The sequence below is a fragment of the Periophthalmus magnuspinnatus genome, chromosome 9, assembly GCF_009829125.3.
Source record: "Periophthalmus magnuspinnatus isolate fPerMag1 chromosome 9, fPerMag1.2.pri, whole genome shotgun sequence".
NCBI lineage: Eukaryota > Metazoa > Chordata > Actinopteri > Gobiiformes > Gobiidae > Periophthalmus > Periophthalmus magnuspinnatus.
The window spans coordinates 19,431,779-19,450,182 of record NC_047134.1 but is presented as its reverse complement, the minus strand read 5'-3'; positions in this window follow the sequence as shown (position 1 = coordinate 19,450,182).

Here is an 18,404-nt window from a genome sequence, read left to right as displayed (position 1 = left end):
TCTAAATATATACCTTTATACATGTGCTCACCTTGTTGTGCCATAATGAATGCACTAATTATTCAATCTGTATCCAAACTGCTGTCTCTGATCATTATAAGGACAATACAAACATTAAAAATATATGTTCTAACACAGCCTCAGAGCAGTTACTGACTCATCATGTTTGCCTATAGACTGTACCTACAGCTCTATGTTACCATTTACTCTTAAATACAGTTGCAGACTATAAGCTACTGAAACCAGTAATACATAGTGAAACAAACATACTCCAAATACTTATAAATTAGTAGTTTATCATGTTCTCAGGGTGAGCTTCATCTGCATACATATGTAAAACACTGCTGATGTGTGGATGGACTGTGCAGGAAACCAACGTCAAAGCTGTGAATGGCTCCAGACTTTTGCATATGACAGACCCAACTCTGAGTCCTCCCCCAATAACACTCAAAGCCTCATCTCTGTCAGTACTACTACAGACAATACAAATGCAGTTTCAATTTAAACTAATTTCAGTGTCTTCTTTTTTACACATCTAAGCACAGTCACATTAAGTGAAGTCTTCACTGAGCTTCACTAATGCACAGGGCCTGATGTTGTTGTCCAACAAGGTCCTGGGTTCAGCTCATTTCAATTCACATTTACATTTCTCCACCTGTGTCTGCTGTAGCATTAACTTTTATGTAAGAAGCAAAATTTTAAAAACTTTAAACTTTAAAAAAAACACAGCTCAAATGTATTGACTCCAAAATAATGGTTTGATGACAGGCCCATTGTGCAAATGACTCCTGGTGCAAACAGCTCCCACAGAGGAAACACTAGACACAGTAACTACGAACAACAAAACAATGTAGGTAAGATTATTGAAATAATTAGCTTGAAAATACAGCACAGTACACCACATAAATCATTACTCCATTAGAGTAGTCAAAAACACATATACCAAAAAACAAGAAATGATACTCATTAAAATCACATACAAATCATTATAAAACATAGAATTTACCTACTTATTTGAACAAGTAGCAAAACTGAAAAAGCCACATTCACAGAACAAATACTTACTTTTCCTGAATAGTTTCACAATTCAGTTACACTGCATCAGAACAAGAATAAAATCACATATATCTGGACCACTGTGATTCTGCAGATATAACACCTGATGGAAATATCAAACTAAGTACTGTTATTAGTGGGGAGACAGTGGCTCAGTGGTTACAGCGTTGGTCCCCCAAACCAAAGGCCTTAGGATCGAGTCCCACTCGGACCAAGTTCTGTCTGTGTGTGTGCTTGTGAATCAGGCTGCTAGCCTCTGAGACAACCAGGACTGTAAGACAACCCCAGTGTTTTTAAATGTAACAAATTACTTTTAATTTAGAAATTATACTGAATTACAAGTACATCTTTAATACTCTTAAAAAGGACATTACCCAAATCATCTACTAAATTACACATATATATGTGTCATTACTTACTTTCCACACTAAGGACACTCCCACAAATGTAAATATAATTGTTTCTTGAAGTGAACACATGACTAGGAGCAGTGCTTAGCATTAACAACATTAACTATGAATGTTGCTAATCTAACTTTTTCTTGGTTCAATCAATGATCCCAACAGGGCTCAGGGGAAACTGTTGTTGCAATTTCACAAAAATACAGTCCATTGAATTAAACACCACAAAGTGTTGAGTTAAACTCTGACTCTGACCTGTCTGAATCAGCTTCTACTTGAATTAAAAACACATCTTTGAGAACAAGCTCACCTTCCAGTTCTTTAGTCATATAATAATCATTTATATTCTAAATATATACCTTTATACATGTGCTCACCTTGTTGTGCCATAATGAATGCACTAATTATTCAATCTGTATCCAAACTGCTGTCTCTAATCATTACAAGGCCAATACAAACATTAAAAATATATGTTCTAACACAGCCTCAGAGCAGTTACTGACTCATCATGTTTGCCTATAGACTGTACCTACAGCTCTATGTTACCATTTACTCTTAAATACAGTTGCAGACTATAAGCTACTGAAACCAGTAATACATAGTGAAACAAACATACTCCAAATACTTATAAATTAATAGTTTAACATGTTCTCAGGGTGAGCTTCATCTGCATACATATGTAAAACACTGCTTATGGCTGTGGACTGTGCAGAAGACCAAAAGCTGTCAAAGCTGTGAATGGCTCCAGAATTTTACATATGACAGGCCCAACTCTGAGTCCTGAGTAGTCAAAAACACATATACCAAAAAACAAGAAATGATACTCATTAAAATCACATACAAATCATTATAAAACATAGAATTTACCTACTTCTTTGAACAAGTAGCAAAACTGAAAAAGCCACATTCACAGAACAAATACTTACTTTTCCTGAATAGTTTCACAATTCAGAACAAGAACAAGAATAAAATCACATATATCTGGACCACTGTGATTCTGCAGATATAACACCTAATGGAAATATCAAACTAAGTACTGTTATTAGTGGGGAGACAGTGGCTCAGTGGTTACAGCATTGGTCCCGCAACCCAAAGGTTGCAGGATCGAGTCCCGCTCGGACCAAATCCTGCTCGGGAATCAGGCTACTAGCTCTCCAGGTGTACAAACAGCAGTGTGACATATACAATGGAAGTAATGTATGTATGTAGGATGGTGGTATGGTTTTTGGTGGCATAAATCCCGCGGTCGCAAGGGGTGGCGAGGGCCTTTATCACTGCTTGCAGTTTTAATTATTATTATTATTATTATACTTACCGCTTTGAAGTCATTTTTGCCCCCCTGAACGTTAACGAAAAGTCAATTTTATTGCACCCAAAATTCAAGACTGGTGAAAAAATTTTTATTTTTACCTGCGTTTATAAAAATTTTGAAAAATGTCTCGGTAGCGCCCCCTAAAACTCCAATGCATTGTTTTTGCAAAGTTTGACATAAACATTTGAAATTTTGCACATACATCCTCCTTGACATACTGATAAAAAAAGTCAATGAGATCATACCTCTATTTGCAACTATGTTGCCGTGGTAACATAATAAATGTGCCATTGAAATGAATGGGGTTCAGAGTACTGGACTTTGTTGTAGACTAAATAGATGCTCTACACTCATCAAACTATGGCCTGAAATTCAAGATTGGCAAGAAATGTTGTATTTTGATGTGCAAAAAAATTTACGTAACAAAATGACTCAATAGCGCCACCTCAAAATTTGAAATACATTGCGGCAATGAGAGACCTTTTTCATCGTAGACAAATGAAATTTGGTACAAACATAGAACATGTCAAGACAAGTAAAAAAATATATTATGACCCCGCCCTAAACCCTACAGGAAGTCGGCCATTGTGGGCGGAACCCCATTTTTCCACAATTTTAACTCTCACATTTGGATTTTTTATGTCGTGGATTTTTATTCAACAAACTTGCAAATTGGTCAAAATGAACTAGACCCATGTGGGATTATAATGAGCTGTCTTTGATTTTTCTACATCATAAAATGTGGGTGTGGCCACCAATCAAAGAAAAAAGCAATATTTTGAAGTTTTCAATGGCCCATAACTCAAACATGCAGTGTCCTAATTCCCGGCATTAATATACGTTTTGTTCAAAATCTTGATCTGAGTGCATAGATATGCAATTCACATATGTCAAATATTACATTGCTCCACAGCGCCCCCTTGAAATTTTAAATGGCACGTAAAAAAATTACTTTGTCACAAACATTTGAAATTTGGAATAAATATCGCTATTGCGATACTGAACAAAAAGGTCAATGACACCATACCTCTATTTTCAAAGGTGTTGCCATGGCAACGTCTGACATTTCTCATTGAAATACATGGGTTTTGGTCAACAAGGACGAAAAATTATTACTTTGTCATAGACCATTGAAATTTGGTACACATATTCCTCTCATCATACTGAACAAAAAAGCCAATGAAGTCATGTCTCTATTTCCAACCGTACAGGCGTGACAATGTCATCAATGCTCTCATTGGAATGAATGGAGTAGTATTACTCAGTCGCTCATTTTGGGGGGAGGAGCGATGTAAGCGGGAACGAAAGGCAGGATCTCCGCGGTGGCGTGTACCCCGCGGTGGCAAGGGGTGGCGAGGGCCTTTATCACTGCTTGCAGTTTTAATTATTATTATTATTATTATTATTATTATTATTATTATTATTATTATTATTATTATTATTATTATTATTATTATTATTATTATTATTATTATTATTGTTATCATTATTATTATTATTATTATTATTATTATTAGTAGTAGTAGTAGTAGTAGTAGTAGTAGTAGTAGTAGTAGTAGTAGTAGTAGTAGTAGTAGTAGTAGGCTAGTAGTAGTACCCTAGTAACAGTGTACCAATAAGCAAATGACTGGTAAGATCTTTGAAAAGGTGATTGTGCTCACAGTAAGAATACATGTTTCTCGAAGTATTATGATTACACATGCTATTGAATCAATGAGATATGCATCGCCACAGGGATAAGCAGGTAGCTGGCCTCCATCAGAAAAGTTACCCTGTTGTGCACCTCTTACATGTAGCCTATAGACGCCCTTTCTTCGACTATTTCTTACGAATGAATAGCCTTTAATGCCTTATGACATGTACAGCCTTGGACAGTCTTAAGCATTATACATCCAAAGATAATAAGATAGCTTATTTTGTTTTGGTGTGTATGAAAAACTAGAATGCATTGTTTTCCTCTGTCAAGCTACTGTAGCCATAACGGTCAATAATTAAATTTAATAATGTATATGAAGCTTTTCTGTGTGGCTTTAGCCTGGTTTCAGTAACTCTTGGACTCATTCTCTAGCAAAGTACTCCTGGCCATGACAGTCAAGGGTCCCTGAGAGCTGCAGTGCTCACATCATGAGCTCTAAAATCGGCATGCTTTTGCGGACAAAAAACTCAATTAACCATCGTGTGGATCAGTTAATGGGCTAAATTTAAGTTAAGGTTAGGGTTCAGCTATTTATACAAGCAATGAATGTGAATGATGGCTTGTACTTCAGCTCATATTTTATTAGTTTTTACTTACTAAAAAATATGTATGATGCAGAGATAAATAAATCATATCAATAACAAAATTGGCAATGGGGTTGTTAAAGCCCCAGGAACTTTTTTGCTAAAAAAAAAAAAAAATACTAAAGAAGACTAAAGTAAAAGCATGTTTTTCATTATAGGTGTGTTTATTGCACATCAAAACATATATTGTTACCCTGTCTCTTAGGGTCCACTTTGGAGCTCGATATGGGGCTGTGACAGCTTCACAGTTGACTGCACTGTCCTTTCTGTCTGGAGTGTGCAGTTTCTCAATGGTCTCACTCTAGTTTGCCAAAACATACACAATATCCTGACCAAGCCTAGCAAAATCTGGAGACCACTGTTCCTGACATGTTGTCCCAGCAGCAGAGAAGGATGGGTTAAATGTGTGTTTTAGTTATTTTATTTCTAAGCCTATTATTTGATAACTTATGTCTGAGAATCATCTCTAAAGCAATGCCAAACTTCAACTTTTTGTGCAGTTTTAAATTTGAAAATGGTTGTATACAAAGCCCTGGAGCAGGATAAAATCCCCAAACTGCCATTAGGCTTTAGTGAATGATGCTAGAATTCCATTGGAAGTAGCTTAAATAAGTGTAAAACATCATCACTTAACAGTCCCATAGTCTATCCATTTTCTATACATTTTAAACAAACACATCCTCACATATCAAAAGGGTTTCCACATCTTGCTTGAAATAATTTTCCAGGACATTTTTAGTTGTGTTATCACAACATCTACAAACAGATTACCCCCTCTTTGTATACAGTATTTTGTCTAAACCTAAGGCTATACCTCAAGTCGACAATTATTGCAAATGAATTCGACACCAAGGCAAACACATTATATTTTTTTCTGTAGATGTCCTAAAAATATTTGACCATGGAATGCAAATTAAACGGAGAACAAATGAACCTAATTATAATGACTTAAAATAAACAAGCAAGTAAGTGCTCACAATGCATTCTCCACATTTGAGTGGTACTTTGTGAGTCTAGTGGCGTAATCATACTCATCATTTATATTCCTGTGTTATACGTGACACCAAGTTCCTGCCAAACAGGTAAGATGAAAGAGATGTGAGGGATTTTGGGGGTCGTCCCCCAAGAAATTTTGTGCAAAGTATATATTCTTGTGGAGGTTTTTAAAAAAAACCCAGCTCTAATAAGTGGCAGTAAAAGTCTCCAATAATATAGCAAAGTGTGGTGAAATTTTCAATGTCAAAATATATTTTTTCCAGGCATTTTTTTTTGTATGTTTGTTTTTTTCTCATTTTCCATGTGTTTTCCATGTCTGGAATTGGTCAATTTTTTTTTCATGTTTCCCAGGTCATGTGGGATCCTCAGAATTTTAATCAGCAGAATTTCAATAACAGTGTTGTTTATTCCATTCAAGGGGAATATTACTTGCACATCCATTTACCTCACACAGTTCACTGAAGAAGCATAAACCCATTTGTGCTCAAAGGAAATTACTCAGTAGTGATATTATTATTATTAGTGACAGGTAGCCTTTGTATCTTTTTGGTATTATTTGCAGTGACGATGATGTGAGGAACAGTGACAGACGTGTTTAGTGCTCCCCAAGTTCATAATTTACTGAGGGATCTGACGTAAATTGTGCTTTGAACACTTGTCTCTTTGTAAAATTGTAGGTTTTTTTTGCATAAAAAATCAAAATTTTCTATTTCTGTAGATTGGTGTTAAATTATATGCAAATGAATATAAACTGAATCTGGCAGTTTGCTAACCTGGCTGAAATATGTCAGTCAAAATTGCCATGTTTGTTTTGGTTTCCCTGATAACTTTTCTTTTGGCTTCCACTCAAACTCCAGTGTTGTCCTGTGATTGGTCTAATCTCCTGCTCACAGGTGTCCATGCCCTGACGCACCAATGACAGAATGCAAAGATTCATTCGGATGAGTTGGTGAACCTGTTTGTCTATCCATCCATCCATTTTCTTCCGCTTATCCGGGGCCGGGTCGTGGGGGCAGCAGTCTAAGCAGGGACTCCCAGACTTCCCTCACCCCGGACACGTCCTCCAGCTCCTCCGGTGGGACCCCAAGGCGTTCCCAGGCCAGCCGAGAGACATAGTCCCTCCAGCATGTCCTGGGTCTTCCCTGGGGCCTCCTCCCGGTGGGACATGCCCAGAACACCTCCCTAGGGAGGCGTCCAGGAGGCATCCTGAGCAGATGCCCGAGCCACCTCAGCTGGTTCCTCTCAACGTGTAGGAGCAGCGGCTCTACTCCGAGCTCCTCCCGTGTGACCGAGCTCCTCACCCTATCCCTAAGGGTGCGCCCGGCCACTCTGCGGAGGAAGCCCATTTCAGCCGCTTGTATCCGCGATCTTGTCCTTTCGGTCATTACCCAGAGCTCATGACCATAGGTGAGGGTAGGAACGTAGATTGACCGGTAAATCGAGAGCTTCGCCTTCCGGCTCAGCTCCTTCTTTACCACAACGGACCGATACAGCGACCGCATCACTGCAGACGCTGCACCGATCCGCCTGTCAATCTCACGCTCCATCCTTCCCTCACTCGTGAACAAGACCCCGAGATACTTGAACTCCTCCACTTGGGGCAGAGACTCACCACCCACCCGGAGAGAGCAAACCACCTTTTTCCGGTTGAGAACCATGGCCTCGGATTTGGAGGAGCTGATTCTCATCCCAGCCGCTTCACACTCGGCTGCAAACCGCCCCAGTGCCTGCTGCAGGTCCTGGCTTGAAGAAGCCATCAGGACAACATCATCTGCAAACAGCAGAGATGAAATCCTGTGGTTCCCAAACCAGACCCCCTCCGGCCCCTGGCTGCGCCTAGAAATTCTGTCCATAAATATAATGAACAGAACCAGTGACAAAGGGCAGCCCTGGCAGAGTCCAACATGCACCGGGAACAGGTCTGACTTACTGCCGGCAATGCGAACACAGCTCCTGCTCTGGTCATACAGGGACCGGACAGCCCTTAGCAAAGAGCCCCGGACCCCATACTCCTGGAGCACCCCCCAAAGGACACCACGAGGGACACGGTCGAATGCCTTCTCCAGATCCACAAAACACATGTGGACTGGTTGGGCATACTCCCATGAGCCCTCGAGGACCCGATGAAGAGTATAGAGCTGGTCCAGTGTTCCACGACCAGAACGAAAACCACACTGCTCCTCCTGAATCCGAGGTTCGACTATCGGTCAGATTCTCCTCTCCAGTACCCTGGAATAGACCTTACCGGGAAGGCTGAGGAGTGTGATTCCCCTGTAATTGGAACACACCCTCCGGTCCCCCTTCTTATACAGAGGGACCACCACCCCGGTCTGCCATTCCACAGGTACTGTCCCCGACCGCCACGCGATGTTGCAGAGACGTGTCAGCCAAGACAGCCCCACAACATCCAGAGACTTGAGGTACTCAGGACGGATCTCGTCCACCCCCGGAGCTTTGCCACCGAGGAGCTTGCCAACCACCTCAGTGACTTCAGCCAGGGTGATGGACGAGTCCGCCTCTGGGTCCCCAGTTTCTGCTTCCTCCTCGGAAGACGTGACAGTGGGATTGAGGAGATCCTCAAAGTATTCCTTCCACCGCCCGACAACATCCCCAGTCGAGGTCAGCAGCTCTCCACCCGCACTGCAAACAGTGTTGGTGAAGCACTGCTTCCCCCTCCTGAGGCGTCGGACGGTTTGCCAGAATCTCTTTGAGGTCGTCCGATAGTCCTTCTCCATGGCCTCCCCGAACTCCTCCTAACCCCGAGTTTTTGCCTCTGTGACTGCCTGAGCCGCGGCACGCTTGGCCCGCCGGTACTCATCAGCTGCCTCAGGAGTCCCACGAGCCAACAAGGCTCGATAGGACTCCTTCTTCAGCTTGACGGCATCCCTTACTTCCTGTTTGTACCACAATAAAATACAGACTATATATTAATAATTCCCAAAGCCACTTATGACCTCAAAACTCTGCTTGGCATACACAGATGACAAAACACAATGCAAATTAAAAAAATACAGATGCATATTAATTATCAAGTAACATGGTCTTTGCAGGATAAAGAAGATGTTGCTAAACTGAAAGTATTAAGTATGAACATTGGACTCTTTGCACTGGATGTAGCCTACAGAGCAACAGAAGTTTGTGCTCTAAGTTAAACCATGTGGATAGCATATCCATATAACAATCATTCAATGATTTGAATGAAAAATTTTAATTTATAAATATGTATTTTGTGCTTTTACTGTTTCAAAAATTAAAGTTGAGCCTGAGTTATCAGTGTCTTAACCTGCATGTAGAGATCATGCTCCTGATCTTTAGTTTAAGCATAAATGTCAGCACCACAGGAGCAGACTATGCTCCAACACGAGCATGCCAGTAAGGAACAGGGGAACACCGAGTAAAGAGGCATGAGGAGTCAAAATAAACTTCTGATGCTGATACTGATGCTCTTTTAAAATAAGTTAGCTTAAAATAAGATGTATTTCCCTTGACTTGTTTTGGCTGCTGGCTGCCAGCCATCTTCAGAAAAGTAATTTATTAGTGTACCCACAATCTCACGGCCATAGTCCAATCCACGGCTTTAGCTCAATGTTGCACCCAATGGACTACTCTGTTCCTCTGCAAATAACTTGTATACAGACTACAAAAATGTTTTAAAGCCTCTCAGGGAATCGGTGCAGTGTTGACTTGTTGGTGCATTTGGACATTAAACATTTAGCACTGGAGCTTTTTCTCAAATTTTCTATTGTAATGAACAAGACTCTTGCTTAACCTGAAGTGGCAACCAGAAAGAAAGCATGGTTTAGTAGCATTTAAAGGCAAAAAGTGGGTTTGTTGGAATAAATATTACAAAAGAAAATTTAATCCTGTCAACAGGACAAACGTTTTGCCCCTCATCCAAGAAAGTTCTGGTGAAATGTTTTCATTAAAAAAAAAAAATCAGTTTTCTTTTGCAATTAAACTTATCTGAACAATAAAGGGATTACACAACTACATGGTTAAACTTTTTAATGTTGGTTAAAATAGGTTAAAGTTTAGATCAAGGTTAGACAAGTATTAACTGTTTAGCATTTCAGGAGATGAATGTCTCTATGTAATGTCCCCAAAAAGCATAGAAACCCAATGTGTTAAGCTTGGATTATACTTTACGCCTGTAGATTCCATGCAGAAATTAGGCGCACAGAGCCAAGCAGAGGAAACATGCTGTATGTATGCAGCTGCAGATAGTACAAACAAGCAAACTAGTTACTTCGGAATCCGGCTCATTGAGAAATGTTTCTGAGAGCTGCATATAGTTTTTCATACAGACTTTATGTAAGAAAATGTATAGTTCTTTATTAGTTAGTTTTATAGACTGACTTTAGGAAATCTTATAGTCATCAAAACAATCCCACATGCCCTTTCACCAAAACACCCTACACTGATAACTGCCCGATCCAACACAATCATACATCTCACACACAGACAGCCACAGGCATAGTCTCACCCACATGTGCACAGGCTAAAATACATAGCCGAGGTAAATGAGGCTGAGTACAGACAAACCAGTTGAGGAAAAACCATCATAGGAGCTGTGTGTACCAGGATCATAGAGCTCCCTGCAGACACCAGGACATCGACAAAGGGCCCAGGAAAGATGAGACGACCCAGCACAGCTCCAACAGAGGAAACACTGGAGAGCCAAAAATCATAAAACAGTATGAGTTAAAAACTAAAAACTAGCATAAAATAGCATAAAATAAAATGGTAAACCTGAAAAATAAATAATATACTAAATGCATGTAATAATAAACAAAGAAAACAATAAATATGAATCAAAAGCTACAATAAAAAAGAGCGTCTTGAGCCAGCTCTTAAAAACATACATGTTCTCTGCAGCCTTGAGGTCCTTTGAAAGGTTAAATCTGTCTTAATAATATCTCAGCAGTAAGCTGTGCAAAGAAAAAGTCATACAGCATTTTTTTTCCCTCCTAATAGGTCCTTAAAGGTTTTCAGTTTAGTGTATTATTATTATTATTATTATTATTATTATTATTATTATTATTATTATTATTATTATTATTATTATTATTATTATTATTATTATTATTATTATTATTATTATTATTGTACTATATGACTATTTGAAGGACTAGCATTACAGAAAAGAATTTCAGTAGAACTCTGAAAGGAATCAGCAAATGGATGAAACATTTCCTGTAGTCCAGTGATTCTTAACCATAGGGCCAGGATCCACAGTAGGGCCATGAGCACCTCTTTGAGGGGCACACAATCAGATATAATACATTTAATATGAGATTGGGCCCCAGACTACTTTGTTGGAAAGAACCCCTGCTTTAGTCTTTGTTAAAGGATTTAAGATTTAATACATTTTCTATTAATGAAATGTATTTTTAAGTAATTGTGTGTGCCATGTGGACTGCGACTCCTGGCTGTCAGAACTTAAGGGTGAGAGACAGATGCCCCATTTGATAGGCAGGAAAACTGCTGGGATGCTGGCCTCTATTGCAATGAACAGTGTCAAAAAGCACATTTTTTGAGAAGCAATTGTGGATACTTTTATATCACTTTTAATGCGCTGTTGGTGTAAAAAGGGTTTATCTACAGAAGATGTTCAACTGTCTTTCCAACAAAGCAACATTTCCATAACTTTTTTGCTCTTGTCATCTTGATAAAACAAGTAGCACCTGCTAAACCTCCTCTTTTTGCACTTTGTACTCAACAGTTAGACAGGTGTGTTCAAGTGGAACCTCCTCCTTCAGACTTTACGCCTATCACATACCAACATAAAGGCCCCATATTATGCTATTTTCTCATCTGTTATAATGCTGTTTCCTCAACAAAAACATACCTGGAGTTGTGTTTTGTTTCAATCACTCGTGTTTAACACACAAACCCTGCATATTTAGACTAAATTCTCTAAAACTGAAAACAACGCTGGGTTTGCCAATCTCTACCGAACAAAATGTAAAAGGTAGGTGTTAACTCAAAAACTACCCCCTCATGAAATCACAAGGTGGAACAGAGCATTTTGAGTTTTGGAGACGTAAACAAAGTAATAATAAAGGGTTACTCAAACATGTGTGAATGAAACAAAACAAATATCCAGGCATGTTTTGAATGAGGTAACAACATTCTAACATGGCTTAAAGCTCTCAAGAGTCAATTTTGGATATTATAGGACCCTTTAATGCGTAACAGCAGAGAGGTGGTGCTAAACTGCACTGCTGGTCTGTTTTATGTAACATCACAATGTTCTCCAATGTTCCAAGGTAAAAGGAATGTCACATTTAGATTCATTTGGTAAAGAGGCCTAGAGATACATTTGCTCATAATCATAAAGATTTGAAGTTCTTAGGCTGTAGGAATGATTCATAAAGTCATATCTTAATATTTCTAATCTGGAGGTCAGCACACCTTGTTTCTGCCTTTTTCATGTCTGCTATTTGTATCCTGCTCTCTCTTTTTAACAGGTGGATATCTGTCCCCTCATGATGGGTCGATAAAATCCGTGACATGCCTGAACCAATGATTTCAATGTGCCACTTTTTTTAAACAAGAGTCAGAGTGTATGTATCACTTTCACATATGAGCAGATGAAAGTGCTAGAAATACATGTGTCATTCACTCTCATGCGTTCGATTTGATATAAACCATAATGTGTAAGAAACAACAGCTAAATTTAACAACATCTAAATCTGTCCCACTTGTGTTGGAGCATGTTGAGATTCTGACAGTTGTATGTATGTTATTGATGTATGTTACTACCAGTTATAGAATTATGTAGCAAAAAGGAAAATAATCAACCTGGCTCCTGATAAAGCTGAAGAAAATGGATGGATTTTAAATTCAAAGCCTTAAAACAACCACCCTTTGCTTTGTTGAAAAATATTTAGTAGACTTATTTCATTTGTTTGTTTGTTTTTCTATACTATGGCCTGTTTCTTTATATTCCTCTGTATAAAGAAGGTTCCGTGTTCCCCAGGTGTCCAGGGCCTTTCTGTGCGGAGTTTGCATGTTTCTTGCTAGGCTTGTCTTTGCTCTCAAATTAAAACCCCTGCAAAATTATTCTTTCTGCAGCCTTGCACTCCAGCACTAAATAAGTGCCTTTTAATTGATTTGTTTTATCTCTTGACTTGAATAGTACTTTACAATAGGTTGTATGGTATGTTTCACCATACACTAGCCTGTATATGACTGCCGTTATGTTGTATTTTCCTTATCTGCAATTTTCACAAATGAATTTTTAGTTTCAGAAATTGAACACCATGTTTTTACTACTGAAGCGGATGGTTCAGCAGATGTGCCTGACAGAAATCCTGGTAAAGTCAACATGCTGAAAGGAGAGGCTGTTGGTCGCTGTTCTGTAGGACACAGATGGTGTAAGCGCATGCTTCATCAGGTCTCTATCAAACTCCAAGTGTCCTCTGTGACTAGTCCAAGGACCCTGGCCACTTGTTTGAAAATGCTGATTAGTGTTATTTTCTTTGTTTGGCAGAATGATGGCAGTGGGACTGATTTCCTAAAGAATGCAATCACTTATGACCAGACTGAAGGCTTGAGCAGCGACATATGGAGAGTGGATGACGTAAGTCTTTGTTTGAGCTTTTTGCGACACAGTTATGACTGATGCACTGAGTTGTTTTAGCTTATTATTGCCTCAGTTTCAACTTTTAATGTGGTCAACTTGATTTAACTAAAGCAAAGTCTCTTTTAAAATGTGAGAAAATTAATCAGAAATATTTTGAAAAATCACTATTGCATGTTTTTTCCTTATCTTGTAGCTCAATGTTACCATTAGCTTTAGCAGTGTAGCCTCTCTCACATCTCTTATAAAATCTGTATAGGGTGCACTGTAACAAATTTTAATTAACTTTTAAAGTTATCACATAATTATACTATTTTTTATTTTTTTTTTCAAATTGCAGAGGTGAGAGCTGTATAGACTTTACAAGTTTTTCATTGGTTTGAAGTTTATAGTAAATAATTGCTCTGTAGGTTACAGCACCTTGTACGTCACATTTATATATATTACAAGTCAATTTTGTTGTCAATAATTACCTGTAATTAAAAAAAGTTACCCTATGTATTGCCATAAGAGCACAGATATCCAGAGCTAAATGAATTCAGACATTTATTTTAAAACATTTAAAAAAGTTAAAATATGTAAACAAATAATGTAAGAAACTACTTAAGAAAGTTAAAAACACATGTGACTGACTTACAGTTGTACATGAGCTGATGTATAAAGTCCATAAATATCCTGAAGAGATTTGAGGATTAATTTGTGTGACCTGCAAAGAAGTTCTTTGTCCTCTTCTAAAGGACCAGTGTAGTCCAGCACTGATGTGCTCACCTCACAAAACATCTGCTATCACAAACAGAGAGGTATCAAACAGAACAGTACTCTCTGTTATTCTAATGCCACACACTTTTACTATCTATCACCAGATCTTTTAACACAAAATGCTCACCTATAAAGTGCAGTGACTACAGTGAAGAAGTCAGTTCAGCTATAGTGGTAGAATGTGACCAGGTCTTTACTGATCGGACACAATCGGTATTTCTTCAGCATCCAACTAGAAAGATGCAGTGACTTCACCTAAACAATCACACTTCATTGTTTTTATAGATGGAAGTTTTATATATACCAATAAAGCCAATTTAAAAAAAACAAACAAAAGAATAATCTTGATATAAAAATATATTCATATCTTAATTAATGCTTGGCTTGATTAGCTGTTAGCCTGTTTAGCTGCAGAAATTAACTTCTCTCATCAATCTGGAGCTTGCTAAATCTGGTAAAAAGCTCAGGCTTTCTTCTACACTTGATAATGTGTGTATCCCTGTGTGCAGCAATAATCCACAATCTCTGAAACTCTCATCATTTTGTCCTTGGCTTGTCAAATCCCTTAGCCATCAGTGATGTCTTGATATACTGTTGGATTTCATTGTCTCATCTAATATAGGTGTAATATTTTTTTCAAAAAACTGACCTGTCTGGGATAGCTGGTATTGTTTTCTCCAAAAGCGGTGAACTGTGTCTTGGATCAGGATTTCATACAAGTTTGGCGGGATCGATTTTAATGTCTGCAACTGTCTTTCTGAGGTTATCACTTTTTCTTCTTTCATACTGTTAAGGTGACAGTCAAATCTTTGCTATTTCAGAGTTCAATCTCTGTAGCTGAGCTCCTGATTGATTAACCGCTCTCTACTCCATCTTGCCGGAAGCCTTAACCAGGCCAGTCATTTCATAGTGGTAAAGTGAACAGACTTTACAGTTTGAATGTGCCCTTGTTGGGCATGTCCCCAATCTCTGCATCCAAATTAAATTTACAAAGGCAGAATCTCTGACATGGAGCGGTTGATCAGCCAGATCAGTTCCTATTAGAATAAACCTGTTTTTCCTCCACTGACAATGAGAAGACTTGATATTCATAGCGGTGCCAATGAACAATGGCCAATCAGAGCTTTTTAATTCAGGATGTAGCACTATAATTACAAACAGCAATCAACAGCTAACGATTTTGATCAAATGTTAGTCCATTCAAGTCATCCAACTGCCCTTCACTGCCTCATGTAATTGGATTATTCACAGTGAAGAGGCTAAGATCTGGCTTTTCTCTCTAAGAATTGACATGTCCTGATTTTTTAAATGACTATGTGCCATTGTTGCTGTGTAGTACGGACCTCAATTGAGTGGATACAATAAACTCATGTTGTTTACAACCACAATTCTAAAGAAAATCATTTATTAGGGCTGAGTGCAAAGTCAACGCCCAAAGTGAGTGTAGCATACATAGAATTCAAATACTAATAGTGCCATAAGGGAATTGTTGTCCCCCATGTAATCTTTATATTTTGATTTATTTGACCTCATGGCTTCCCCATAAGTTTAAGAAGTTCCTAAAGTGATCTCTGTAGGAACTGTGTGGGTGTTAAGAACTTTGTCGTGTTCTCATCATCCATCCTCACAAAGGGGAGTGATCCACAAACAGATTCAAATACTCACATTAAAGTGTGAATATTTTTAAATATAATATAGAAATGTATTTACAAATTATAGTCAATTTGGGGTATAAAATCAACATTGCATATTAGATATTTTTTAATCCAAAATTGTAAATAAATCTTTTTCTCTGAATTTATAAATCTTATTGAGACACTTTTATGGCTGAAAGTATGTTCCACAAAGATCCCTGAGATCTATACTCCTTAATGATGGTGTCATATTGATATCTGTAGCACTGTGAATGATCTGAAATGGCACTTGCTGATAGTGATCTGGAAAAGGTGTAACATTTAGATGAGTATTTGAAGCTTGGGTGAAATGTCACAACAGCAGAACAAGTCAGGAAATCAAGCCTTTGTTAAATCCAGGTGGGAGAAAACCATACATCTTTACCATCCACAAATACACAAATTTATTTTGGTATTCCTGCTAACTTCTTCATGGAAGTATATGATCTGAAAGATGAACCAGACATGGGGTTGTACTGGTTTTAAGGCCAGGGCTCTTTGGCGCATGATGCCAAAAAATGTTTCTTCTGCATTTATTTCCTAGTGCCAGCTACTTTATGGTAACAGAATCATGCAGGGTGTGATCACCTCTGACCAATCAGAGTGATGGTAGCGAGAGCGGGGAATGTGGACCCAGAGTGAGGCTAGGCTAAATTTTACAAAGCTAACTTTTAAGCGTTTTGAGAATTAAAAAGTAAATAAAGTTCATCTTGTGAAAATAGAAGAATATCTTCAAAAATCTGACCTTTCTGAAACCTGTCAGGCGATGTGCTGACAGGGCACCTGTGCATGAATCTATAATGGCAAGTCAGGCATTGTGAAAAAATCAGGGATTTTGAATTAAACTCTCATTGCATCAATAAATCTTATAGAAACACTGAGAACCAACATGTGCAATGAATAAAGCTAAAGTAATGAATGAATCCACACTACAAACCATGTGCCTATGTGCTAGTTTTGAGCCTTATATGTACATATGTCTTTCTTCAAAGAACCAATAACAATTAACTATAAGGCTATGAAAAAAAATATGAGAGCATAAGTGCATTAGACAAATAATTGCTGAGACTTTGTTGCTGTAGCAGTCCGTGCACCTGTGTCAATTATATCCATCATACACAGCAGTGTTTATGCAAATGATTCACACAGCTTTAGGTTCAAGTTTCACATCCAGTCGGAGGAATGTCAGTGGTAAAAATGGCAACATTTAGATGTGCTTAATAAAAACATTCTGTGCCACCGGGAGCAACTCCGAGAATAATGAAGCAGTTGTAGAGGGTACAAATGATTCTGAGTGAAGCTTCCGCTGCTCATTCAAGCCTCTTCATCAGTTCTGGTTAGACCTCTGATGGACACTGGTTTCCACCAGAGCACTTCAGGTTTGCTAGAATTTCTCTGAGGCGAACTGGTAGTCCTTCTCCATGACCTCCCCAAACCTCTCCCAACCCCTTTTGCCTTTTGTCTCTGCAATAGCACGAGCCGTGGCACGCTTGGCCCTCCGGTACTCGTCAGCTGCCTCAGGAGTCCCACAAGGCTCGATAGGACTCCTTCTTCAGCCTGATGGCATCCCCTACTTCCAGTGTCCACCACTGGGTTCGGGGGTTGCCGCCACGACAAGCACCGCAACAGCTACGAGCGGCTACATCGACAATAGAAGCAGAGAACATGGCCCACTCTTAATCCATGTCCCCAGATCTGGGAGAAGTTCTCTCAGAGGTGTGAGCTGTAGACCCGCTGACAGAGGGCTGTAAGGCTCTGTTGGGCAAGACGTTCCAGGCAGCCAGGTCTGTCAGGCTTCCTCCTCCGCCAGTGGATCCAACTCACCACCAGGTGGTGACTTGTTGGCAGCTCTGCCCCTCTCTTCACCCGAGTGTCCAAGACACGCACGCACGTCAGAGGTCAGATGACACAACAACTATCATCGACCTTCGACCTAGGGCCACGTGCACCGATGGACACCCTTGTACTCGAACATTGTGTTTGTTATGGACAAACTGTGACTAGCACAGAAGTCACAGAGTAAGAGCATATATACCTTCTCTATAAGGAAGATCTTAGTATTGTTTAATATTGCTTGTGCTATGGCTATTACTGATGCAGAAAGGGGATGCAATGCATTCATCTTAATGATGTTATTTTATTGTTTTTTTCCCCTTAAGAACAAAACTTTATTTGAAATTTGTGAGACCAACAATTAATCTGTAATACAATACACAACATTTGTTTGATATATTTGTTGATTTGGTGGACAATCAAATTTAATTTACATAATACAGTAATGACAATCACCTTTTTAATATTTATTCAAATAAGAATTAAAAAATAATTACTGTCTAATAGAC